Genomic DNA, 26,679 nt, shown 5'->3' with positions numbered 1-26,679 from the left:
GCATAAAATGGAGAGAGAGGTCCTTATATGCTTTGCAGAGTTGTGTAGCCTAAGAAAAGTAAATATTGTTGTAACCCTGGTCAGACACTGAAGCTGTAATGGTGATGTGAAGCAGTAATATTATGACAGATATCAAAGGCTTTATGGAATAACAAAGGAGAATTGTCTTTTTATGGAGAGCAAAGGATGCTGGATAGACTCCAGGATTCAGCAGGTGGAATGAGTAGGGGGCACTGTGAGGTGGTTTAAAAGGCGAAATAGGTTTTCTCACTTCTGAGTTTGCTCAGGCTTGTCCAGCATTTAATCTTTCCTCTTAAGTGACAGGGCCAGTTCCAGAAATTGACAGAAATTTTATAATTTCCAGATTTGGGGATCAGGACCTCCAGGAGACACAGAAACATTTTCTCCTAAAGATACACAATATGATACCTGACCAGTAAACCACATCCCTCTGCTTAGCCTTCCAACACTTTTTTTTCTGACTTGTAAATTGAGGTAAAATTGCATTATAACTATCAATTTCAGATGTCCAGCTTTGTATTTCAATATTTGTATGTGCAACACTCTAATAATTACCAAAAGTCTAGTTTCCATCTACTGCCTTACACTTGGCCCCCTAGACCATTTTTCCCCATCCAGCTTTCCATTACTTCTTATAGTTTGAAGACTTTTAAGAATTCAGGTCTTTAGTAGGATATCTCATCCTATTGAGTTAAAGTAACTGGGAATCATAAGATAACCTTCCGTCTACTTTCTTCTTCTTCTTTTTTTTTTTAAAGATTTATTTATTTATTTATACAAGCACTGGGTACAGTCGGAGGTGCGGGAGGGTGAGAGAATTCACCAGAGCCAGAGCTCGGAGCAGAACAGGCAGACAGACAGAGGACACTGCTGAGGGGAGCAGCGGGCGCGGCAGGAGAGGTCTGTCACACCACGTGGGACCCTCGCCGGTGACTGGGGATCAACCAACATTTATTTTTCACAGATCTAGAGACTAAGAAGCCAAAAATTAAGGAGTCAGCAGAATTGAGATCTGCTTCCTGGTTCTCACTGTGTCCTCACATAGTGAAGGGACCACAAAATTCTCTGGAGGTCTCTCTATAAGGACACTAATCCCATTCGTGAGGCTACACCCTCATGACCTAATCACCTCTGAAAGACTCCACCTCCTAATACCATCACATTGGGGTGATCGACACAAACATTCAGTCCATAACAGATGGCTAAAAAGAAATGCTCCCTTCCTTGCTAAATAGACAAGGCATTACCCTTAAGTCTTCAGGCAGAGTCTGGTGCGCTACAGTTTAGCTGAGCAGCTCAGTATCATATGCTCTGTCACAATGCTAGAAGTCCTGAAGAAGCTGCTCACCAGTTCTTAAGAACTCTTTAGAGAGCAGAAAATTTAGTGATATGAGAGATGAATAAGGCCTAGAGACCAATTAGCAGCCTAGATGTGCCTTATCTAATCAGGCTGTGGCATCCAACAAAAACTTTCTTTGAATGCCTGCCTAGAAGGTACTTAGTGGAGAACACAGATGCTTCAAAATGAGCACTTGCTTTTTAGGTGAACACACTGGGATTACAGATCTGATATATTCTGGGTTGATAAAATACTTTGTTTGTTTATTTGTTTGTTTTAAGAGTCTTATCTTCGGGCTAAAGAGATTTGAAGTCTTCAGTGAAACCTTACTTTTTTCACATTTAGACTGGCTCTCATTTGACTTGACTCGCCTGGTGGAATTCATAGACCAAGCAGAAAAATAAGGGAAAGAAAGTCAGGGATGAAGCTGAACTTGCAGTCCAAAAGATTTTTTCAGTAGGCACATGGAATGCTTCTGCAAGGTGATCCACATAGTCAACTATTGAAAGTGTCTGAAAAGAACAACTCTGTGCATAAAAAGTCCTTCTTATGTGATGATAGAGAGCTTCTGTTAAATCAATAGAATTCTGGGACATTAGTTACTTTGACTTTCCATCTGTCCTTCACTTTAAAAGAAAGGAAGTCTCCCCTCCAATAAACTAAGATCAAGAATGCCAGAGATAGGACAGCTTTAGGAAAGGGCCTGTTGGGAGAGACAATGAAAAATGAATTCTGTGTAGACGTATTGATGCTGCAGTGTTCCATGTTGAGACATCTCATAGATGGGCTTAGAAATAATTCTGGAGATCAGAAGTAGGGACTGAAGATAGAGACTTAGTTCATCTAGCCCTAGATGGTAGTTGACACAATGAAAATAGTATTTCCTGGGAACAGGGAGGCATTTAGTGAGAAATGGAATCTGGGGTGGGGCTGCAGAGGCCTTGATGGTAAACACATCAATGCAAGAAATGACCCCCAGAACACATGGTACCCAACTGGAACTAAATCAAACTCTATGCTAGTCTGAGCCACCTTCATAAGTTATACTCTAAGACACATGGTCCAATTAAGATGTTATGGTAAAACAGGGAATGTTTCAGAATGCAAGATTGCATGCAGATCTGTGATGAGGGGGTAGTAAAAGCAGAACATGGGAAAAACATATGCTTAAAAGAATGGGAAAATAGAGGTGTGTGTGTACGTGCCGAGTTTGAGTTGTACTTTGATGAGTATCCCATTGTATTTATCAGTCATTTATGAAACTAACTAGCATTGTGAACAGACATGTGCTCCAGAAATAAGTGATTATACACTTGATTCTTTGTTCGTAGGCATCATCCATTTAGTAAAGGCTTTACTAGGAAGTTTAAAATTAAACCTCCACATTCATCTCTGTTAGCAATGCACATTTAAATTTTCAAAATAAGCCAGAAAGAAAAAGAAAAATACTGAATGGTTTCACTCATAGCAGGAATTTAGAAAACCTAAATAAGGGACCAGGAAAATGAATAACTATAAGAAAGTGAAAATCAAAATCAACAAGCAACTATAAACCGGAGACACACTGTGGGGGGTGGAGATGAGAAGGGATTAGGATCAAAACAAGGGGAGTGGAACCTCCCCTGGTGGCTCAGCGGTTGAGTGCTGGGCTGCGAAGCTGCCTGCAGCCTCTGCAGTGCTGGCTCAATCTCCAGCTGCCAGCGAGAGTCCCACACAGACCTCTCCAGATGTGCCCGCTGCTCCCCTCAGCAGTGTATTTCGTCGGACTGGCTGTTCTGTTCCCTGCTCTGGCTCTGGTGAATTCTCTCACCCTCCCAATTCTGTACCCAGTGCTTGTATAAATAAATAAATAAATAAATAAATAAATAAATCTTTAAAAAAAAAACAAGGGGAGTAGGAAATGTATGGGCACTATAATCAAGATGAAAATGCATACACTGCAAAATGAAAAAATATACATAACATAATAAAATATACATAAATGTAAAATATACATAAAATAAAATTTAAAAAAATAAATAAAATTTCAAAAGAGGGGCCTCCCCGGTGGCGCAGTGGGTTGAGTGCAGCGCTGTGAAGCTGTCCATAACCTCTGCAGCACGGGTTCGATTCCTGGCTGGCCAGGGAGATACCCACATGGCGCAGCAGACCTCTCCTGTCTTGCCTGCTGCTCACCTCAGCAGTGATTTTGGTTGTCTGCCTGTTCTGCTTCCTGCTCTGTCTCTGGTGAATTCTCTCACCCTCCGGTGCCTCTGACCTGTACCCCAGCTCTTGTATAAATAAATAAAATCTTTAAAAAAATTAAATTTCAAAACAGGAGGGCACATATCCTTCTTTGAATTCATTTATAATTTTTAGATTTGTTCATCAAACATCAGTTGACTTCATTTTTTTAAAAAGATTTATTTATTTATTTGTTGATTGATTGATTTATTGATTTATACATACATACATACAAGCACTGGGTACAGTCAGAAGCACAGGAGGGTGAGAGAATTCACCAGAGCCAGAGCAGGGAGCAGAGCAAGCAGAAGGACCGAAGTACACTGCTGAGGGGAGCAGCGGGCGGCAGGAGAGGTCTGTGCGCTATGTGGGACACTCCTCCGGTGGCTGGGGAGCAGCAGGGGATCGAACCAGCACTGCAGAGGGTGCGGGCAGCTTTGCAACCCAGCGCTCAACCGCTGCGCCACCGGGGAGGCCCCAGTTGACTTCATTTTTGATTCAACATTTTTTAAACAGGATTAGGAAAAATTATCTTGTCCTTTTGTGGGGCAATGAATGGGGTCACAGAGCATAGCAGAACGTGCTGAGCAGGTGGGGCTGCCTCTTGGGGACCCAGCACAGCCCTTTGCACATTGAGCTCCGCAGAGGGCGTGCTCTGGGAGCCAGAGGTCAGAAGTCCATGCAGCTGGATAGTCTAAACGTTTTTACTCCTGATACACCGGAGGCAGTGCGTCTGAAACTTGATTCTTCGTATTCCCATCTTTCCTGCAACATCTCCATATTTGCCTCTCTCATGACCACATCACTGATCCCTCCATAAGTGCTTTCCTAAGTTCTTTCTAAATTGATACCAATTAACAGATTGTAACATCAGTTCAGTGACTAGCATTTAAAAACAAAAACAGAAATGAAAATAACAGGGTGCACTGCACACAGTAAGGCTAAATATTATTTCATGAGGCCTTAGTGTCAGTTACAAATAGGGATTATGTGTATGGGGTACGTGTATGGGTGTCACCAGATCTCAATGTCAAATGCTCCTAGATATGGACCACTGTCAAAAATTTTTGAAAGTTGCTGTTCTCTGTCATCCAGCTGAGACACTTGGAGAGCACATGAACTTTCCCCTTTTGTTTAGTCGGTTTCCTTTCCATTCCTTCCATCACTGCCTTCATTCCAGCCTCCACTGGTTTAGTGGGATTTATTGCAGTTATCTCCTAACTGGTCTGTCTCTAGATTGCCGTTTTCACTCTCCTTCATTTAACTGCTGGAGCCGTCTTTTTGACATGCATGAGCTGCACTAGCCCCCTCTCTAGCCCCATCTCCTTTTTTTTTTTCCTCATACAGCTCTTCCATAAGTCATAGGAAAATACTGCCAGTGCCCTGATTATTCTTTCTGGCATCTGTGCCTAAGCTTACATGGCTCTTTGCATGGAAGGCCTTGCATTTTTCTTATCCTTTGTTGCTGTGTACTTAATTCCCGCTCTTCTTGTGCAGCTTAGCTCAAGGCCACTGCTTCCTAACCCTTATTTTGGTTTTATACATCTTCTTTGTGTTCCCTGAATACTCTGCGAACGTCCTCTGTATTACAGTATGTCCAAATTCAGTCCATAACCTATGAAAGCAAAATGTAACAATGCTACACCTCAGTTTGCATATTAAATCCATTCTCCCAGGCGGTGCCACTTGATTTCATTCCATGGGTTTATTCTCCTTTCTCTGGAATGTGGACTGGGTTCCAGAGGCCTTGCATGGTGCAGAAGCTTGTTGAAGGAGGATGTGGAGAGGGGAACCTGTCATCACTGGCTCCTATCTCAAAGTCAGCATCTATTTAATACCCATCACCACATGGTGTGGGTTTAAGTTGTATCCCCCAAACATGTTAAAGTCCTAGCCCCAGTTACTTGTGTTTGTGTCCTTGTTTGGAAATAGGCTATTTGCAGATGTAATCAAGTTAAGATAAGTCCTGTGGATGATGTATCTGCAAGGGGTGATGTATCTGCAAGGTCAGTGGTGCCAAGGGTTGCCAGGAGCCACCAGACTTAGGAGACAGCAACCGCTCCTTCTTTGGGGCAGAGGGAGTGTTGCCCTGCCGACCCCTTGCTTTTGAACTTCTGGCCTCCAGAACTGTGAGACTATAACTTTCTGTGGTTTTAAGTGACCCAGGTTATGGTGTTTTGTATGGAATCTACCCCATCATCCACCTGGCCCCTTTAGGTCTGTCATGCCCCCATGCCTTGCTCGTTGGAAGTCTTTCTGGTTTCTGAGGCTCTGTCTGTTTACTGCCGGTCTGTTTACTCCCCCACTGCTGGTGAGGGCCCCACAAAAAAAAAAAAAAAAAAAAAAAGAGCCTGGTTGACAAAGTGTGCGAAGGAGGGAATGATGAGTTGAGGTTCTCAAGCATCGGAGGTCAACACTTTACAGTACTGGAATTTCTGGCAGCATACTTAAAGGAAATAAAGTGGAAGAAGTCATTTAAATAAACAAATTGGGAAAAACTGGGATTTTTTTTTTTATCATGCTATTAACTTGCTGCCATTCAAAAGCATAGGATTATTTACTGCCCTATCCATGTGTTCTTATTTATGAGGCAAACTTCTAACATTGTTAGTAAACACATGATGTGAGATCAGAAATATACTCATCCTGTACTCAGATATACAAAGAAAATGTAAATTCTCAATTTTTCAATAGTAAGCTGATCTCATTCGTAAACCCCCATCCACTAGATCATGTGTGTAAGGGAATCAGATATATCTTATTTTAGTGTTCAGATCACTTGATATTAAATGGCTTCAGTAGCACTGCTCAAATAAAATACTCTGACTTTTGGAATCCCATCTCCATGCTCATTATATTTGTTTCCTAGGGTAGGGCAGCCAGAACAAATTACCGCCCAGAAATTTGTTGCCTCACGGTGCTGGAGGCCAGAAATACAAAATCAGGTAGTGGCAATGTCATGCCCTACCTGAAAGTTTTCAGAAAATTCCTGGCCTTATCTCTTTTTTTTTTTTTAATTAAAAAAAATTATTTTATTTATTTTTAATTTATTTTTTTATTTAAATATTTTATTTTATATAATTCTTACATCTTTTTTCATCTTTGCACAATGTATGCATTTTTGTTTTGGTTGTATTCCCCATACAATTGCACCTCCCCTTATCTTAATTCCTTATCTTAATTCCTGCTAAAATGTTAGTCACCGGGGTTCAGTGACTTGTGGTTGCAGAACTACAGTCTCTGCTTTTATCACCATGCCATGCTCTGGGCTGATTTGGCTTTTCACGAGCCTTCTCCTCACAAGCTCAGTGCTATTGGACTAGGCACCCTCCCAGCTCCAGTTTCACCTCATTTTAGTGATGTCTGTGGCAACCTTAATGCCAAATAAGGCCACATCCTGAGGTACTGGTGCTTTGGAATTCAGTGTATCTTTTGGGGAGAGGGGATACAATTTAAACCACGATGCCCATCTCAATTCTTAAAGAGGCTTTTGAGGTCCATGAGGGAGGGCATGTGTACACCTGACTGTGGGTCACTGCAGCTTGAACATGCTGGTCTCTGCTGTGGATGACTATTCTGAGTTGCTTTCGGGGCTGAGTACTCAAGTACAGACTTCCCTCTTCTTGCTCTAATAGTGTCGACAGCTGAAGTGTGATATCCTGAACCCCAAGGTCCATTCTCTTCTGCTTAGTTGAGACTCAAGTCATTTCCTAGTATCCCTTTGGTAACAAGTGGGAATTTGCAGTCCAACTTCTCACCCCTCTCTCCACTGTCAGGGATTGAGGGTGCACAAGAGAGCAGATTTCTGGTTTTTCCCTTGCCAGAACTGGGAGTTGTTGAGGTCACTTTCTTTTCTTTTCTTTTTTTTTTTTTTAAAAGATTTATTTATTTATTTATTTATACAAGCACTGGGTGCAGTCAGAAGCACGGGAGGGTGAGGGAATTCACCAAAGCCAGAGCAGGGAACAGAACAGGCAGACTGACGAAATACACTGCTGAGGGGAGCAGTGGGTGCGGAAGGAGAGGTTTGCGCACCATGTGGGACCCTCGCCGGCCTCCGGGGATCGAACTGGTGCTGCAGAGGCTGTGGGCAGCTTCACAGCCCAGCACTCAACTGCTGCGCCACCGGGGAGGCCTGAGGTCACTTTCTTGATGGGGACAGGGGGAGGGGAGCATAGGGTAAATAGGAGATAGATACAGGCTTCCTCACTCTGTTGCTTCTTTAAACTAAACTGTAGATTTATCCAACTTCCCCCTGCACCCAACTTCCTCTATTTTCCCAAAGTCATGAGAAAGTTGGGGGGGGGGGAAGGGGAAGAAAATAATAAAGATAGATATCTGTCTTCCTTTTCTACCTTTGGTTTTCAGATTCCTTCCACAATCTGAAAAGGGTGGATCTTTTTTCCCTCTGTGTCAATGGACTTTTAAATTAAAGTGATGAGCCTTATTGCTAGATCAAGATCATCATGGAAGAAGGTATATGCCCTTTTCAGTCTGGAAAAAACCCTGTGATATGAATCCTTCAACATGGGTTTAATATGGGAGACTTCAGGGGACTTTGAATTGGGAATAACCAAAAATAATAAAAATAATTGGTTTAGTATAGTAAAAAAAAATTCTTATGTGTTAATAACTTGAATTACAGTGTATGAGTTGAGAATAGACTTTGGAGTGAGACTGCTTGAATTCAAATCCAATTCTACCATTTGCAGTTTGAAATTAGGAAAGTTACTTAATCTTTAGGAGTCTCTGTTTCCTACTCTCAAAAATAGGAATAATAACAATACATCCCTCGAGAGCTGTTGTGAAGATTAAAAGAAGTAATAAAGTGTTCCAAAAGCACTTGACACTTAGCAATTGCTCAGTACTGGTATTACTAGTAGCATTTATTTAGCATTACCTACTTTGTTATTATGCTATACCTTTCATTCTTTTAACTTCTAGCAAATTGTAGTCCTCTCTCTCATCTGATGAGACACTGCCTGTCACACAACAGGGTATATCCTCAGTTTAAAACAGATACGTTTTAGACTTGGATCACAAATTACTGATATGTCCATGGAGTGTTTGCAGGTTTGCAGCCCATCTCTGTGTGGTGAGGATTGATAACAAACACATTGAAGTGTTGAATAAACCCATGCCCAAGCACAGCCACCAGCTTTCTAAGCTAAAAAAGACAAATGGTTAGCCTCCTAAATGCTAAAACAGACATGACATTATTGAGTGTTTTTGTTTTTAAGAAAATTTTGAGCCCATTGTAGGCTCTGGAAGTATTTTTTTTAAGATTTATTTATTTATGTATATAAGAACTGGGGTACAGGCCAGAGGTGTGGGAGTTGAGAGGATTCACCAGAGACAGAGTGGGAAACAGAACAGGCAGACTGACTGAAATACACTGCTGAGAGGAGCAGCAGGTGAGTCAGGAGAGGTCTGCTGCACCATGTGGGTAGCTCCCTGGCGGGGGATCAAACTCGTGCTGCAGTGGCCGCGGATAGCTTCATAGGTTGTGTCTTAACCCCTTGCACCACCAAGGAGGCCCTCTGGAAGTATTTTTGTGTTCTGAATATACAAAGATGGAACATAGAAGTTTTAAGAAAACTTAATGGAAACTTTTATGAAACAAACTTTACCTTTCCTGGTGGAAAGAGGGTACTCTGATGTGTGATTATTTTTTAAATTCACACTGATGAATGGAAAAGTCCCTGATGATTTGTTGATTTTGAAAATAAGAACTCGACTGACATTCATAGTTCTATAATACAGAAGACTGCCATAGACAAATTTATGTTCAGCTTGTTACTCTGGACAAAGTACTTGCCTTATTAGTAATATTATGTGGGATATCACCTCACAAACATAGATTATTTTGGAGAGTAATGGAATCTAATTCATGAGAGCTCTCGACTTGCCTTTGTGCTATTAAATGCTTACTGAAATATAGCTAAGATGGTCAGCTTTCTTTCGGGAAATTATAGGGTTTAGGAATTATTGAAATGAGAATTAGTGAGGTTCCGCTCTATTTAATCCAAGTTTTCCCTACTACAGCTAAAAGCCATTAGTTCTTGTTCTGTCTAATGACTAATGAAAATAATTGATTCCTATCTTTTAACATTATCCATTTATGTATTTTCGTCCATTAAGCTTTCCCTTTTAAAGTGATGTTTTCAAGAAATGCCATATAGATGATCTGTGAATAGAGGTTCCTGGTTCTACTAAGATGAAAGGGTGAGTAACCTTATTTCTGGGTCATTAAACCAATTGGTGGAATTAGAATTAGACAAACAGATCTTTTCTATCTCTAACTTTAGTGTGTCTATCAGATTGGAATAAAATGCTTTGCTTAATGCTTTTCATTTCCCTACTAACCCACTAATTACTTGAGTCTGTTCTTTATAGAATTTTAGAGCAGGAAGTATCATTTGAAGCACTGTAGCTCAATTTCATCACTTTAGAGATGGCCCAGGATGGTTAAGTTCTTTCCATCCCCAGGTTTTCTCACATGCTTAAAATGTCTTCTTACCCTTAAGGTCTTAGCTGAAAGCTTAAATGTTAAATGTCACCAATTTAAAGAGATCTTCTCTGACTCTCTCATCTGGGAAGGCTCTTTGTCTTTCCTCTTTCACTGCAGCTTCTTGATTTTCTTCCAGCACTTAGCATACAAGTCATCATGTGTTTTGTACATACTTATTCATTTTATGCCTTTTCTGCTACACTGTAAGATTCATGAAAAAGGATTTGATGACATGACTAGTTGTCGCCCGGTGCCCAATAAGGTGTTACATGGGCACATGACATAAGAGCAGGAACCAACACTTCATCTACTTCCCTTTGTTTTTTTAGTTACATGTACACACACGTGGGATATAAACCAACGTGGATTACCCAGAACTCCTGGTACTGTGGCTGCCATCAGGGTTCTGCTAATAGCATTGCATACTCAGCCCACATAGGAGTTCGTAGGTTAGTGTTATGTGAGATATGTACACAGAAATCATTATAGGTCTGGGAAGTAGAGTGGTCACTATTTTTCTCCCAAAAGGGAATGTAGGTACTGAAAATGGAAAAAATGAATATTGTGATAAAGAACCAACTTTCAAAAGAATCAGTAGATGGTCTCATGTGATAAGCTAGATCTCAGTTGCAATAAGAAATTGTGCTGAGCCATAGTTTGCAATTGCATTGCAACTTAGCATCAGCCAAAGAGTATTTGAAAAACACTCACGCTTTGGCTTTACCCCTAGATCTTTTGGATCAGAAACTCCAGTGATGGGTCCTGGGAGAGTATATGTTCAAAAGTTGCCATGTGTCACTGTGATGTATCAGAGTTAAGAAGAAAATAGAGGATGAACCTGGGTCCTGGATAAACAAATTTATTTTCTGTGTGTTGAGTCTATCCTTTTGAAAAACCAGTAAGTTAGTAACCACAGTGAATGAAAGATAAACCCTACATTTAAATGTCCTAGTTGAAGATATTTTGTAGATAATCACTGATAGTTTAGGTAAGGGTCTATATGATTGATTATTGAGGAGTTATGAAACTGATTCTGACTCATTTTAACTGTGGGCCATCAAGATGGTGATTTTGTTGGAGCGACTACTTTTCCTGGAAATCTGCCAATTATGCCTTCACGTAGATTTGTCACCTCTCTCTGCCCACTCACCATATGGATTCCTTCTCCTGTTTTAAGTCTGGGTTCAAGGCTTATCTCCTTCAGAGAGCTTTCTATAAACAGCTCCTTCTAGTCTCCTTAAACATATGGTCTGTCAAACTGATCCTGATCCACCTTTGCAAATCATAGTGCCTTATGCATATACTTCTGAGTTACATATTAGTCATGGTGTCCACATTAAATAGCTTTTTAATATGGATTGCAAGCACCCAAAGACACATGACCCCTGCCAGTGAATGTCCAGTAAATATTTGTTGATTAAATGAGTGGCCAGAACTGCTGATTCTAGACAAGCATTTTTACAAGAGCAAGTTTAAAGAAAAATAGTGGGCTGAGAGAGGCGGGAGAGGTTGCTGGCAGTTTGTTCCTGTGAAATAAAAATGAAATAGGGTTTTCTTTTTTCTTGTGGATGATTTCCTTTCACAGGTTTCTTCACCAACTGGCTAGTGTCCAACTTTGTCAGAACTGAAACATCAGACAGTTAGAAGAGAGGTTCTCAGTTGATAAATATTTGATTTACAAGGTATTGAGAGTTTAAAGAAATGGAAGGGAATATGCCTAATGGGAGCTGTGTTTAATATAGTGAGGAAGATCACCCATAACCAGGTCTGTTTTTCTTTCCAGTGGCCAGTGGGTACCTAACTTAAGCAGCCCTGTTGCACTACAGATTGTTCTGGACTGAGCTGACAACTAAGCAAAATGAAGAGAACTGGGATGCTCCTGGTTCCACAACAAAAATACAGCTGAAGGGAATATTCTTAGATTTTTCTTTTCTTCTTTTCTATAACCTGTGATAAATATTGCATGTCTCAGCAGCAGAGGGAAAAAATGATTGATCCTTTCTCAGTGATATAGATATGTAGCTGTATATGTTATATGCAGAATGAATGATGGAGAGAGAATAGAGGGTGGGGGCAAAGAGAGACATGCCAGCAACTATGTATAGACTTGCCAATAGCCATCTATCAAAGGAATGTCAGGAGTGCTAGAATAGATGGTGAGTTTTTCCTCTAATTTAATCATTTGTTGTTTTTTGTGGTTGTTCTCCAAGTCTCATTTTCTTTTAAATTTTAGTTCGTATCCCCCAACTCAGTTTTCAGAGAAGTAGGAATTATTAGGGAAAAAGCCTGATTGAATCAAATGCTTAAGAAAATAGTATGCTGCCTTTTTTTATAGGTTATAAATCTTTTGTACAAAGATAATCCGATAGACCCAGCATTGCATTGTTTTTTGTTTGTTGGTTTTTTCTATAGGAATAGTGCAGAACATACATCTCAGTGGGGATTTTGCCCTCACATGAGCAAATATTGGTTCAGAAGAAAGGGGCAAATTTATTAGATATTATAGTTTATGATGCTCCAAAGGGCCATGGTTTATAAATATATGTACAATACCTGTCTTTTAATCTTACCTTAGAACAAATAGCTTTAATATTGAAAATTTTCTTCACTGAATGTATTATTCTGGAAGATATTTAACTAAGTAATTTTACAAGGATTATGCATTGTTGGAAACCTTGGTTTCAGACTAACAGCTAAACAGATAGAGTCTGTATAGGCTCCTGCTGGTCTAAGTTAGCATTCTTCATGGAATACTTAGCTGTTATTTCTTCAAAAGTGAGTGAGAGCATGAGTAAAAGGTGTTTGTCATAATTTTGGGAAAATGTGCTATCCTTGGATTATAAATACTATCTAACTGTTGAAGGTAGTCACCAAAAACACTTGGGTCTATTTATCCAAGCAGTAGAGATGAGTTTTTACCAGGAAATTTATGATTTCTTGTGCCCTTCCCCCTCCTTCTTCATAGTATGAACATAATTCAGTATTTCATTGTAATTCTCAGAATTGTCCATACTGAGCCTCCGTAATTCATCAACTACAGTTCTGCTTTGCCTACCCACACTGGCACTTGTTTCCAGGGTGAGTTCTACTTATAATCTCTGCTCTGAAAGCCAGGACTCTCTATTTGCCTGTCTGTCTTGGGGGCAGCCATTTGCCTTGTGCCTCCCCTTCCTTATGGATCCAGGAAGAGTCATTAATTCTCAGTCTGTTTGGCTATTTACATGTGGTCAGGACAAGGCTGTCACTCCAAGCTCCTTGCTTGTGGACCAGAAACCTCAAGTCATTACTTTGAGGCTTCTTTTGTTTTCCATTGTTATAAGCATTTATGTTCTCTTTCTATCTGTATATTCTGAAAAAGAAGAGTCGGTAGAATCATAAATCGTTAGAGGAAAAGAAAGAAAATTTCATCAGGTCAAAAACCGTTCATCTTTTATTCATTTATTCATCATTCAATAAATATTTTTGCACATACCAGATGGCAGGCACTGTCTGGAACTTTGGAAGGTACACACAAATCAATTAATCATGTTTATACCGAGTATAAATACAATAACAAGAGAAACACAATTCCCCATGCCATACAATTTTCTCAAAAAATATGTTATTATTGGTTGCCTTTTGTATGAAAATATCATGATCTATTTGATTGTTCTTGTCACTGGACTTTTAAATTTTCTATTATAAACAGTACTGTAAGCAACATCCTGAAACAAAAAAAAAATCTTAATTCATCAATTGTTACGTCTAACTTAAAATTCTCAAAGTGAAATTATTAGGTTCAAAGGTATAACTTCTTTGAAATGTCTTCACTTTATTGCTCTTTATATTTGCTCTCCAGCAAATTTTATCCTTTTGCACTCCTGGTAGTTATGTGGGAATGTGACTATTTTCCAGTACCATCACTGGCACTGAGTAATATTGTTGTGAAAATCATAGTAATATAAAAGAAGAAAAAATGACACTTAAAGGCCAAACTGACTGCATCAGTTCCTACTTTTTAAAGGATGAGGCATAATTCCAAATAATGAAAGGACAAATTTCTAAACCATTCCTTTCTTTTCAAAAACTTCATGGAATTGATAGAAGGGCAGGGCAGGAAATTTCAGTCTCTGTCAGTTCAGTTCTCAGTTCTGGAGGTGGAAGATAGAAAGGAGAGTTATTTTTTAGGAGAAAATATTCATGTTTAGGACACCTTGAGTCAAGAAGGGGATGAGAAAATATTAGAAAATATGAGGGAAGTTCAGTTTTGATGTAGGTAGGAGATTCAGAATGGGGTTGGGGCTGGGTGTGATGGGGGTGGGAGGGTGAGTTGAATCTGAGGCCAGGAATTCTGAAAGTAGAGGGAGCAAAGCAATCTTTAAAAGAAGTAGAGTTTAGAAAAAGTGACTCACTCTCTTTGCCACCATAAACCCTTTGGCAAGTCTATTCTGAAAATGAAGAAATGGGAAAAGGTCCATGTATGTGGCACATTGTGTGCAAAAAAGACAGCATTATGAAATGGTTAAGATGTTTCATCCATGCACTGAAGTCATGGAGCTAAGATGGAGTAAGATTTATAAAGGATTACAAGTAATTCTGAAGAATTCTGAAGGCATTAGGAAGGACGTAGACTTCCCCTTGTGAGGACTAAATTGGGTTATATATCATCAGTGTTTAAAGTTGGATTTTTTTTTTTATTTGTTACTAAGGCTGAACATTTTTTTCCATGTGGTTTTAAATTTTTTGGACTGTTTAATTTTTCTTCTGTGGGTTGTCTACTCAGATCCTATGCCACCAGCAGCCACAACTTACATGAAATGCTATAACTCGTCTTAGATGGTTGTAGAACAAAGCAAACTTCTCTCATGTCAAGACTTCACTGTGATAAAGAATATTCAGCCAATTGTTCTACTCTAGAGGTTCTTTCTTGAGGATAAGGACTAATGAATATCTGTACTGTTGTGGGTCTCTGACTATTATTTGTTGCCTGTGTGAAGAGATCACTTTGATTCAACTGAATGCCTGTTGCTAAGCAAAGGCTAAGAATATAATACTTTTAATCCAGTAGTAACAAGAGAGTCTAACTTCTTCCAGAAGCATTGTCTCTTACTTCCTAATTGATTGGGAGGGTTCAGAGATAAAGTGGGCACTTTCTCAACAGCCTTAGCTATAACATCATTTTTCCAGAGAGCAGCAGCAGAGGCAGAAGCACTGCCAGGATTCGAACCATGCTGAGGACCATGTCTGAAGGCACACCAAACTTTGGGCGGTCTGTGATAGAGCCCACTGGACCCTGCCCAGGTTAACCTGTTTTTAGAGCTGGATGCTGGACTACCTCGTTGGTTTCTTCTTTCCATGCTAATGAGGTGTTCAGTTTTCAGTAAGGAACACTTCACAAACAAATGCAAAGATGACTTTGTTTTGCTTCTGATTGGAACACTATCAGAATATCCATAGGGAAAAAAAAAAAAGTCCATCTCAAAAGGGCTTATCACCATAATAGCAATATTTTAAAAGTGATAAACTTCAAAAGCGGGACAGGCTTCTGTTTTCCTGCTGGGATAGATAGTGTCCCACAGGATCTTCCTTTGGGAATCCTTGTCAAAGGATGAAAAAACAAGGTTTATATAGGCAGCACCAGCTTCACTTCCCTAAAATAACAAGAGTAAACAAATAACCTGCCCTCCCATCCCTGCAAAATTACCTCTTTCAGTAGTTGGCTCTGTGAAGAAAATAAAATTTCAGTTAACCTGCTATGATTTGATCTTTGTGCAAAGATAATAAATTTATTTCAAAAAGCCTATTTAATCAACACATTTTTGTTAAGATTCTGCCTAAATGGGAGGAGGTTGAAGGGGGATAATAATGAAATCAAAATCCCCTTGGACCCAGATCATTGATAAATTGATTATGACACTAATCAAACCCCCAAGCAGAAGAGTAGGTAACCTGGGGACATGCTTATTAGGTTTACTTAAATACATTTAGGTTGTAGAATTGCAGTGACATTGCTCATAGCTATAATGTAGTCCGAGAAGCCCAATAGAGCTGGACAACCTCATTCAAATCGTTCTGCTGTCTCTAAGGAAGTCCTGATCTTGTCCTGTTGGGAGTGTGAGAGTGGACAAATATTCTTACCAGAGGGGGGCAGATTTAGAAGTGCCAGTTGCACCTGAACATGAGAAGATGGTTTCCTTCATCAACTTTCAGAGTTCATGGGCAGCTGTGATGGGAATGAGGCAGAGGCCTTGTCTCCCCACAGGTCATCCTCAGATTGTGATCTAGGGTTTTCTTTTATAGGTATCTTAGCTCCAATTGTCTTCTCTTTAATTTACAAATGACATAAAATCCAATTCAAGTTGACTTAAGCTGGAGAAGAGTTTATTCATTTGAGAACTGCAAAATGTCAGGCTCATAGTAATTCAACTATGCCTTAATCCAGGCATAATAATAAAATAATGCAACCAGGACCAATTCTCCTAACTTCTCTTCTCTCTGCATCCTTTATTGGCTTCATTCACACTTCTGTTTGGAAGCAAGTGGGAAAATTGCAGCTCCAGCCCAGCACCCTTCAGGTTCCTGTGTCATAGTGAAATAGAATTCCATTCACTAGTCTAATTACAAGTCTTGGGACTAACTCTCATTACCCAGATAGGGTTACAGGCTCAGCTCCAAATGTATCACTGTGGTTAGGAGGGAGTAATTTCTTCTTGTGCAGTCTGAGCCACATGCTCAACCCTAGGGCTGTGGGTAGTGTCAACCATACCAGAATTCCATACTGGGAAAAAAGATAAGGGAGACTAAGCAAAAAAAAAAAAAAAAAAAATAGGGGTGATATTAATACCACAGTAGAGAACAGTGGATGTTGTGCAGTCAAAACAGTCTAGTACCCAGTTCCTCAATTCCTGAAGAGATCATGAAGCCCAGCTGCCTCCAAAGATCACATATACAGATTTGATTAGAATAGGAATTGGCAAATTAATTTTTCATGGAAAGACCTAGCACCCACTAGGGTTCATGGAAGCAAATGAACAAATGAAAGACAGTCACATTTTTTTTTTTTTTTTTGGCCAGTACCTTGAAAAACAGAAAGTTCACCTTTGAGAAATGGGCTGCTGACCTTGAAAGAAACACATGCCTGAAACTTGATGATTTTGTGTAATGCACTTTTCTTCTTTTTGCTTTGTAATCATAATGAAGGCTGATGGCTCCCTGGGATGGCTGTCCTTGATGGTTATCCAAGTTTCAGATTTTGAGTTGATTCCAAGAGTAATGTGACACCACCAGAAGATGTTTTTCAGACACAAGGAACTCCATTCTTCTTTCACCAATATCAGTAAACAGTTGGAGATTTATTTATTTATTTAATATATATTTTACATCATTCTTCCTTTTTGTACAATGTATTCTTTCTCCTCTAAGGTGTAGTTCCGTAAAATTCCCACCACCAATTCATCCATTCACCATTGCCATAGTCCCTTGTGCTCTTCCCTCTCCTGTTTTCATCCCTCTCCCTCCCACTCCCCCTCAGAGTGTCTCTGATTTATAGTTGCCAAATAGCTGGAGTTCTTAAAGAACTTTTACTGGCCTTTGTGTGACCCACTCTCTTTAAGGGATATTTTCTATGTTCAGTACTTCAGTGACAGATGTGGGTAGATGCCACTCAACATTGTTCTCCAGATGAGATCCATTTTCTAGACTCAAACTCAACTCCAATTCTAGACTCAAACTTACATCCAGAGTCAGTTTAACCAGCATGGGGGCTTAGCCAGGTGGGTCAGACAGTGTCCAGTCAGAAGACAGAAATGCATTCTGGTAAGAAGAACAGCGAAATTTTCATAAAAACAGTATTTAGATAGCTAGCTACAACAGGGGGTAAAAGAGAACTCCAAGGAACACAGAGGTACCCACCACTGCACAGGTGGTTTCCAGTTCCCTGGCTGAAGGAAAAGTGACCAAGAAGGATTCAGGAACTGGGAGAAGGGCCACACCTGACAGGGTTTCTGATCTCTGAGGAGAGCATGAGGCCACAGAAGAGCAGTATGCCAAGGAGCAGTGCTTGCTGGTAAACTGGCCACTGTGATCGATGTGGCATGCCTGCCTTAATCCACTTATGTCATGGGATAGAAAACACCAGAAGAAAAGAAGGCCTTCTTCTCCACTGCCTCTATTGGCAGGGCCTTCCTGGGGTGGCAGGCAGTGACGTGTGTGGAATCCAGCTCCAGTAAAACAAAGCAGGGCAGAGAAGGGTGGATTTAGAGCTGAAAGGCAATAAATATAATTGGCATCAGCAGGTGAGCCCAAGATAGAGGGAGAGGGGGCAAGCAAGTTCTATTCCAGAAAGCTTTATTCTATCAAGTGATTATAGTGATGAATTATGGAATCTTTCTGGAAAGGGAGTGGGGTGAGAGAAAGGCAAGGAGCAGTAACAAGAAGAATTCAGGACCATATACTAGAGGCCAGGTTACTGACACTCCGGCAGTGTGCAGGGCATTACCGACACAACTGTTTGCCAAGACCCTGGATGTTCTGCAGCCCCCGTGTGACCAAAGAAGTTAGAATGAGCAGGTCTCAATTTGCTATGTCACTTTCAAAATCATTAGAGCTCCACAAGATTGACCTTGCTGAAGAAAGTCAGCAGATAAACTAATTCCCGCTAAAGTGTTCCCATTTACTCGAAGGACCTTGGAGAAGGCACATTTACACCTACACTTTTATTATTCACAATTGCAAACCTTAGGCATCTTTCACTGCCTTTCTATTGTGCTTTATTTTCTTTTTTTTATTTTTTTAATTAATAAATTTTATTTTTATATTCCCCATACAATTGCAATCCCCCCATTCTGACCCCAATCCCTCCCTCCCGCCCCCCACCCCCCAAAAAGTGTCTCTGGTTCATAGTTTTTGTTGATTTTGATTTTCACTTTCTTATAGTTATTCATTTTCCTGGTCCCTTATTTAAGTATTCTAGATTCCTGCTATGAGTGAGACCATCCGGTATTTTTCTTTTTCTTTTTGGCTTATTTCACTGAGCATGATCCCTTCCAGCGCCATCCATGTTGCTGCAAATTGCATGTGTTTATCTTTTTTGAATGCTGAGTAATATTCCATGGTATATATGCACCACATCTTCTTGATCCAGTCATCTATTTTTGGGCATTTGGGCTGTTTCCAAAGCTTAGCTATTGTAAATAGTGCTGCTATAAACATAGGGGTGCAGGTGTTCTTTGGAATTGATGTTTCTGTGTTCTTTGGGAAAATACCTAGGAGTGGAATTGCTGGATCCTGTGGAAGCTCTATGTTTAGTAGGTCCAGAAATCTCCACACAGCTCTCCATAGTGGTTGGACCAGTTTGCACTCCCACCAACAGTGCAGAAGTTTTTCTCCACAACCTCGCCAACATTTGTTGTTGCTAGTTTTTTTAATATGTGCCATTCTCACTGGTGTAAGATGGTATCTCATGGTAGTTTTGATTTGCATTTCCCTGATTGTAAGTGATGTTGAACATTTTTTCATATGCCTGTTGGCCATTTGCATTTCCTCTTCAGAGAAGTTTCTTTTTAGCTCCTCTGTCCATTTCTTGACTGGATTATTTTCTTTGTTGTTGTTGAGTCTCATCAGCTCTTTGCAGATTTTTGTGATCAGTCCTTTATCATTAGTGTTGTGTGCAAAATTTTTTTCCAGTTGGTGGGGTTTCTCTTTGTTTTTGTTATTGTCTCTTTTGCTGTGCAGAAGCTCTTTAATTTGATGTAGTCCCAGCTGTTGATCTTTGCCTTCACTATCACTGCTTTGGGTGAAGTGTCTGTAAAGATGTCTTTGATATGCAAATCACGTAGTGTTTCGCCTATATTTCCTTCTATGTATTTTATGGTTTCAGGTCTGAAAACCAAGAGACATATTACCAGTAATTTTACAACTAAACATTGAAGTATTGAATATGTTTCACAAACTACAAGAAGATGGTCATATTCTTCATCTCCTTGTCTCCATCTGACCCTCCTCCTTTCCCCTTAAGAATCATCAACCTAAATATTTAAGTGTGTAGTAGGGGGATTTCAGGTATCAGAGGCCACATAGGAAGAAATCTTAGTTATGAAGCTTTTACCACAGTAAATTCATACCAGTCACTGACAGCCAACTCTGCCTGCCAGTAATTACAGCCTGTCAGAGTTCATAGGCACTTGCATTTCACAGGGATGTGTGAATTGCACGTCTTACATTTCTTAGTAGGCACCCTCCCTATAGCAATTTTTTTTTTTTTTTTTTACAAAATGACAGTTTTTAGGAAGATACAGGGTATTATTTAAGTAATAATAACAATAATGATAATAATAGTTATTCTTCACCATAGGACTATAAATGATGCTATTATTAGTGAATTTGCATAGTTAGGACCACTGCTAAAGGAGCTAGCTCACATCTGGATTGGAGATATTTGTTTGCCAACAATTAGGAGACCCTAGATCCATTTGGGCTGACAGGGAGTGTGGTCTTAATTCCTTTATCTGCATTTTTTCCCAACCTGTGCATCCAGATCTCTCAATGGTATGCTGCTGCTTTTTAATCTACCTATGCAAAATAAAATTAAGAGCCAATTACACCACCATCAAAGAGAGGAAGGCTTATAAAGAATAACTGGAGAGTGATATACAAGGTTTCTTAATCACTACACCTAATTGCAAAGAGGAGTAAAGAATTTTTCATGAGTATCTGTACTATAATTAAGTATAAATAATCAACCATGAAGTTTCTCTTGTTTTAGCAGTGTGTTCTCTGAGGCAACCACACTCTCCCCAGGAGGAAATAGATTATTGTTTGTGGTGAATCAACTACGAAGAAAGGGCATATAATGAAGTAGGAAGTAGAGAAGATAAAACTCCCAAGAAAGTAACTATAAGAATTCCTGAGTCAGACGCCAGTTTCCGAAACCTCACAAAGAGCACACCAAAAAGATGCCAGTCAGTATCAGGGGCACAGTGTCCCAATGCATACGGCAAATTAGAAAACAGGCAGCAGGGAGAAGAAAAACTACATGCAACCTAGCAACTCCTCAGGAGAAAGACACACCACAAAAAGAAAACCCACCAGATTGCAATGACAGTGACTTGGAAGAACTTCTGAGCATTCCAGAAAGAGAATTTAAAATTGCTGTGATTAAAAAACTGACAGAAGTCATAAAGGAAAACAATGATTAGGGAAAAATAATCAACGATCAGAAGAATGAAATTGAGTCCCTAAAGAGGGAAGTAAAAGAAATGCAGGAGATAAAAGAATTAATGGAGGTGCTAAAGAACTCTGGGAAAAGCAATGAAAGCAGAATAGATGAAATGGAAGAACGAATAAGTACTCTTGAAGACACAGAAATAAAAAGAACCAAAACAGAAAAGGAAAGAGAAGTATGAAGGAAAAAGACTGAAGAAAGATTTCGGGAACTATCTGACTCCATGAGGAAAGGAAATATAAGAGTTATAGGAATCCCAGAAGGAGAGGAGAGAGATGTAGGAACAGAGAAAATATTCAAGGAAATAATTGAAGAGAACTTCCCAAACATGAAGGAGCTGAAAACAGACATACAGGAAGCAAATAGAATACCAAACTTCCATGATGAAAGGAAAAACACAGCAAGACACATAATAGTAAATCTCCTAAAATCCAAGACAAGGAAAAAATAATGAAGCTGACAAGAGGGAAGAATCAGATAACATTCAATGGAAAACCAATTAGACTGACATCAGACTTCTCTGAAGAAACACTACGGACAAGGAGAGAGAGGAGGGACATAGTCAACAGACTCCAAGACAACAAATGCCAACCAAGGATACTCTATCCTGCAAAGCTTTCCTTCCTCTATGAAGAAAGAATAAGAACCTTCCCAGACAAACAGAAACTCTGGAATTTCATTACTACTAAACCCCGACTCCAAAAAATACTACAAGGAGTCCTAAAGCCAGAACCAACAGAGGGATGAATAACAACGAAAGAAGGCAAAAAAAAAAAAGTTATAAAAGAATAAATAAAACCAGAGGAAAGACAAACAGAATCGCAAATACAGATGCTAACATATCAATATTAACTCTAAATGTAAATGGACTAAACTCTTCAATAAAAAGACACAGAGTCGCAGGCTGGATTAAGAAACAAAACCCAACCTTTTGCTGTCTCCAGGAAACACATTTAACTACAAAAGATAAAAATAGACTCAGTTAAAGGATGGAAAACAATCCTACAAGCAAATGGACCAAAAAAGAAAGCAGGAACAGCTATACAAACTCAAAAAAGTAAAAAGAGAACCCAATAATCACTACATTATGATCAAGGGGAAAATAATTCAAGAAGAAATAAGACTCATTAACATATATGCACCAAATGAAGGAGTACCAAAATATATCAGACAACTGTTACCATCTTTGAAAACAGACATCAGAGAAAACATATATGTAATAGGAGACTTCAACACACCACTATCAACAATGGAAGATCAACGAGACAAAAAATAAGTAAAGACACTAAAGCTCTAAATAAGGATCTAGAGCACTTGGGCTTAACAGACATCTACAGAACACTAAACCCAAAAAAATCTGAGTGCACATTTTTCTTGAGTGCACACAGATCAATCTCCAGGATTGATCACATACTGGGACCCAAGACAAACATCGACAGATCCACCAAGATTGAAATCATACCAACCATCTTCTCTGAACATGAAGGCATCAAAATAGAAATGAACCATAAAAAGAAGGCAAGGAACTCTCTTATCTCCTGGAGATTGAAACCCACACTACTGGAAGACCACTGGACTAATGAGGAGATCAAAGAAGAAATTAAAAAATTCTTTGAGTTGAATGACAAGGAGGACACCTATTTCCTAAATGTATGGGATGCAGCAAAAAGCAGTAATAAGAGGAAAATATATAGCAATAGAGACTCCCATCAAGAAACAAGAAAGAACTCAAAGAAACAACCTAATCTCAAAGCTCAAAGAACTAGAAAAAGAACAACAACAAAAAAAAAAAACCCTAAAACCAGTAGGAGAAAAGAAATAATAAAAACCAAAGCAGATATAAATGAAATTGAAACTAAAAAAACAATCCAAAAGATCAATGAAACCAAAAGCTGGTTCTTCGAAAAAATAAATAAAATAGACAAACCCCTAGCCAGGCTCACAAAGGAAAAATGGGAGAAAGCACAAATAAACAGGATCACAAATGAAAGAGGAGAAATCACAATGGACACAGCAGAAATCAAAAGAATAATCAGAAATTACTATGAACAGTTATACGGAAACAAGTTCAACGATCTAGAAGAGATGACAAATTCCTACAACTCTACAATCACCCAAAGCTAGATAAAGAAGAAATAGAACACCTAAACAGACCAATTACAAACAGCGAAATTGAAATGGTAATCAAAAACCTCCCCAAAAACAAAACCCCAGGACCTGATGGATTCTACCAAACATTCAGAGACAAATTAGTGCCTATCCTTCAGAAATTCTTCCAAAAAATTGAGAAGAAAGGGATAATACCAAACACATTCTATGCAGCCAACATTATACTAATACCAAAACTGAACAAGGACAACACAAAAAAAGAAAACTACAGGCCAATCTCCCTAATGAACACTGATGCAAAAATCCTCAATATCAGAATCCAACAATGTTTCCATAAGATAATTCACCACGACCAAGTAGGATTCTTTCCAGTGACATAAGGATGGTTCAACATCTGAAAATCAATCAACGTCATCCAACACATCAACAAAAAGAAATATAAAAACCATATGATAATATCAATAGATGCGGAGAAATCTTTTGACAAAGTAAAACAACCATTCAGGATAAAAGCCCTTGAAATTCTTGGGATACAAGGAACATACCTCAACATCATAAAGGCCATATATGACAAGCCAATAGCCAGTATCATTCTCAATGGTGAAAAGCTGAAAGCATTCCCATTAAGATCTGGAATAAGATAAGGATGTCCACTCTCACCACTGCTTTTCAATATAATACTGGAAGTCCTAGCCAGAGCAATAAGACAAGAGAAAGACATCCAAGGAATCCAAATAGGAAAAGAAGTCAAACTATCGCTATTTGCAGATGATATGATAATATACATAGAGAACCCCAAAAACTCCACAGAAAAACTAATTCAACTAATCAATCAGTTTAGTAAAGTGGCAGGATACAAAATCAACACACAAAAATCAGTAGCCTTCCTATACACAAACAATAAATCTGAAGAAGAAGAAATAAAAAAAAATCTCTTTTATTAACAAAACAAAAAAAATCAAATACTTTGGATTAAATCTAATGAAAGAGGTAAAGGACCTATACAAAGAAAACTATAAAACACTGTTAAAAGAAATAGAAGACACAAAGAAATGGAAAGACATCCCCTGCTCATGGATTGGAAGAATAAATATTATTAAAATGGCCATCCTACCAAAAGCAATATACAGATTCAATGCTATTCCAATAAAAATTTCAATGACATTCTTCAAAGAAATTGAATAATTATTGATGAAATTCATATAGAATCACCCAACCCCCCGAATAGCCAAAGCTCTTCTGAAAAAAAGAGAAGGTAATGGAGGCATCACACTCCCAGACTTCAAACTATACTACGAAACCACAATCATCAAAACTGCATGGTATTGGAACAAGAACAGACCCACAGACCAATGGAATCGAATAGAAAATCCAGAAATAAACAGATTTATGGTCAACTAATAAACAGATTTATGGTCAACTAATCTTTGACAAAGGAGCAAAGAATATGCATTGGAGCAAAGAAAATTTGCTCAATAAATGGAGCTGGGAAAACTGGGTTGCTACATGCAAAAGAATGAAGCTTGACTACTACCTCACACCGTGCACAAAAACCAACTCAAAATGGATTAAAGCACTAGACATAAGACCTGAAACCCTAAAATACATAGAAGAAAATATAGGCGAAACACTACACGACATGCACATCAAAGACATCTTTACAGACACATCACCCAAAGCAGTGATAGTGAAGGCATTGATAAACAGCTGGGACTACATCAAATTAAAGAGCTTCTGAACAGCAAAAGAGACAATAACAAAAACAAAGAGAAACCCTACCGACTGGGAGAACATTTTTGCACACAACACTAAAGGTAAAGGACTGATCACAAAAATCTACAGAGCTGATGAGACTCAACAAAAACAAAAAAATAATCCAGTCAAAAAATGGGCAGAAGAGCTAAAAAGAAACTTCTCTGAAGAGGAAATGCAAATGGCCAACAGGCATATGAAAAAATGTTCAACATCACTTGTAGTCAGGGAAATGCAAATCAAAACTACCATGAGATACCATCTCACACCAGTGAGAATGGCACATACTAAAAAAACTAGCAACAACTAATGTTGGCGAGGGTGTGGAGAAAAAGGAACTCTCCTGCACTGCTGGTGGGAGTGCAAACTGGTCCAACCACTATGGAGAGCTGTGTGGAGATTTCTCGAACTACTAAACATAGAGCTTCCATATGATCCAGCAATACCACTCCCAGGTATTTACCCAAATGACACAGACACAGTAATTCCAAAGCAGCACTATTTACAATAGCTAAGCTATGAAAACTACTCAAATGCCCAAAAAGAGATGACTGGATCAAGAAGATGTGGTACATATACACCATGGAATATTACTCAGCAATCAAAAAAGATAAACACATGCAGTTTGCAACAACATGGATGGAGCTAGAAGGGATCATTCTCAGCGAAATAAGTCAGAAAGAAAAAGAAAAATACCGGATGGTCTCCCTCGTAGCAGGAATTTAGAAAACCTAAATAAGGGAAGGAAAATTCAATACAAAGTAAAAATCAAAATCAACAAGCAACTATAAACCTACAAGCAACTAGCAAAATCAACAAGCAACTAGACACACTACGGGGCGGCGGGATGGAGGGAGGGGCAGGGAAAGGAAGGACTAGAGTCAAAATAAGAGGGGAGGTGCAATTGTATGGGGAATATAACCAAAATGAAAATGCATACATTGTGCAAAGATGAAAAAAGATGTAAGAATTATATAAAATAAAGTATTTAAATAAAAAAAGAATTCCTGAATCAGAAAGAGAACTTTTGGAGGCTAAATGAATGAAAGAATGAAAAGAAATGAATGAAAAGAAAAGACTAAATAAATATGAACTTAGAGGCAGGTGTCATGGAGAAGCAGGGCTAAAAGGAAGGCTAGGAATCATGTCTCTGATCCACTGAGGGAAATCTGATCAAAAGCAACCAATTTCTAACCTGAGGTTTATTATAAAATTCTCCAGTGAATAAAGAAAAATTCAGCTCCTAATCTTTATAGCCTACTAGCAATTTATTTTTATTTTTTAAAATTTCAGGTATACAGTTTTATATTTTGACATCTGCATATAGTCCGCATTTTGATCATCCACCACACTGTTGAGTCCTTTACCTGTTCCCACCTCCATTCCCCTTGTCTTCTGGAAACCACCATTCTGTCATTGAATCTAAGATTGTGTTTTGTTTCATTTGCTTGCTTTGTTTCTCTTCTACAGATGAGTGAAATCATCCAGTATTTGTCTCTGTCTGGCTCGTTTCACTTAGCATCA

General features: G+C 39.0%; 1 long non-coding RNA gene across 3 annotated transcripts in view; it reads left to right on the top strand.

The window, feature by feature from the left end:
• LOC119247668 (uncharacterized) overlaps positions 1–26,679 on the top strand; it is a 224,305-nt gene that overhangs the window by 69,052 nt on the left and 128,574 nt on the right. For all 3 annotated transcript variants that reach the window (XR_005125801.2, XR_008552260.1, XR_008552259.1), the window contains exon 3: positions 9,725–9,808. This is a non-coding gene — a long non-coding RNA (uncharacterized LOC119247668). The remainder of the gene's footprint in view (positions 1–9,724; positions 9,809–26,679) is intronic.

Source organism: Talpa occidentalis, unplaced genomic scaffold (assembly GCF_014898055.3).
Source record: "Talpa occidentalis isolate TD23 unplaced genomic scaffold, MPIMG_talOcc4v2.1 talOcc4.16, whole genome shotgun sequence".
Lineage (NCBI taxonomy): Eukaryota > Metazoa > Chordata > Mammalia > Eulipotyphla > Talpidae > Talpa > Talpa occidentalis.
The sequence above is the reverse complement of the archived record's forward strand: the minus strand, read 5'-3'. Positions and strand labels throughout refer to the sequence as shown.